The sequence below is a fragment of the Haliotis cracherodii genome, unplaced genomic scaffold (assembly GCF_022045235.1).
Source record: "Haliotis cracherodii isolate W230 unplaced genomic scaffold, xgHalCrac1.p SCAF_2, whole genome shotgun sequence".
NCBI classification, from domain to species: Eukaryota; Metazoa; Mollusca; class Gastropoda; order Lepetellida; family Haliotidae; genus Haliotis; species Haliotis cracherodii.
The window spans coordinates 61052543-61054297 of NW_027266275.1; positions in this window are offsets into that span (position 1 = coordinate 61052543).

Sequence of the window (1755 nt, forward strand, 5' to 3'; positions counted from 1 at the left end):
TAGCACGGTGTTCATAATACCGATATACTTGAGTATCTTTGGTATGGAAACAAATATCTTAAGAAATCTCTGGAAGAAAATGGGAGGGATGCAACTATCAAATGTTGAAAGTTCCGTGAAAACATTTTCTGTAGAATCTGTTTTGTGAATTCCAATCAAACTAGACATTCCAGAATTGTATAATTTTTTATTTACGTGTGCATTTAAAATGTAAACTGCCGGGCAAATGGAAGTATACACTTGAAAATTTGTATTTGACCAAAGAAATCATGAACGTTATCAAAACGTTACATGGTGCAAACAAAACACAACTATGATACCCGCATCAAATACATCGTAATGGAACCATTTTCTTTTTTGGGGTTCATTTTTAGCCACCATCAAACATGGGTGCATACTTTCTTTTGCCCGTCAGTATACATAAAAAGGTATGTTTTGAAATATTGCAATGTTTGTGCAAGGAAAGTGCTGAAGGCACTGATTGTAAACTTGCTAATTAAACTTACCTGTCCATAAAGGTATCGCATGCACATTGGCAGTGATGAAAGATTTGTTGTTTATATGTGAGTATGTCTATATTGTTTTTGTGTTGTTTATGCGACATAAACACGTTTTTATTTATCACTATAAAGTGTTTGATGGTTAACAATCGGTGTCACCATAAGCTGCCTTGTAACCCTGTTGAATCGTTATTTCTGTACCATTATTATGCAATTCAGCATATATTTCAGCCATATTACTGCAATAGTATCTAAAATAGAAAGAAAAAATGTTTGAGGCTGCTATACATCAAGATTAACATAAGCAATACAAAACGTGAATATTTACTCTAAATAATTCGACCTATTTTGGCATTTAAAAGTAAATGCTTCTCCTGCTCGTGCAATAGACATGTGAAAATGGCACTTCAATACGAACTTCACAGGTAAAAACTATAGTATTAATCGCTTGACAAATGACAATTTTTAGTCATTATATGTCTGTGTAAGAAGGTGTTGGAGCCGACCATTTTAATATCGGGGAATTCCGAAATGTGTAAATCATTTGACCCCATTAAAATTGTTATGCAATTTCTTGAACACGAAAATCTTTTCAAGAAATGAGTAAATCTAACATAACTACATGGTACGACTTCATACACACGTTCAACTCATATTCAAAATGAAGAAATGTTTTCGTATCAAGTTATTCGCCAAATGTGTGAATCTTAAACATAACTGATTATTTTTCATATTTTTCAGTCTTCAAAGCACGTTTATGTGATAAACGATTGTTGATGCTGGTGATGAAACATTTATGTATATACTGTGCAATTTTCATTCTTAATCCAGCCAGCCATCTCAGTTTTGCATGTCACAATTTCATATCGATAATAAATCATTGCCACCTGTCATGATTTCTTTGTCATTTCTGTGTTAAAATTAAACGCGAATTAGGTAAATGTATTTACACAGGAAGAAAAGTTATTCGTTCCAAACTTGAACAGTACATAAAATGAAAGCTGATCCAAAACTTGCAAGTACTTCATGCAGGCTGTTTGTTTTGATATATAACCAAGCATTGGATATAGTCAGTGAGTTGGTCTAACGCTGCTTTGAGCAATTGTTCAGTTATAGCACAGCGTGTCAACTCGGAAAGTCTAGGACAGCCGGAATTGAAGCTTGGATGGATGGAATGTGTGGATATAATGTAATACCAGGTTGGCACAGATTGTAAAGCTTTGGACTGATGAGGCTAGCTTGTTCTGTGTTATGG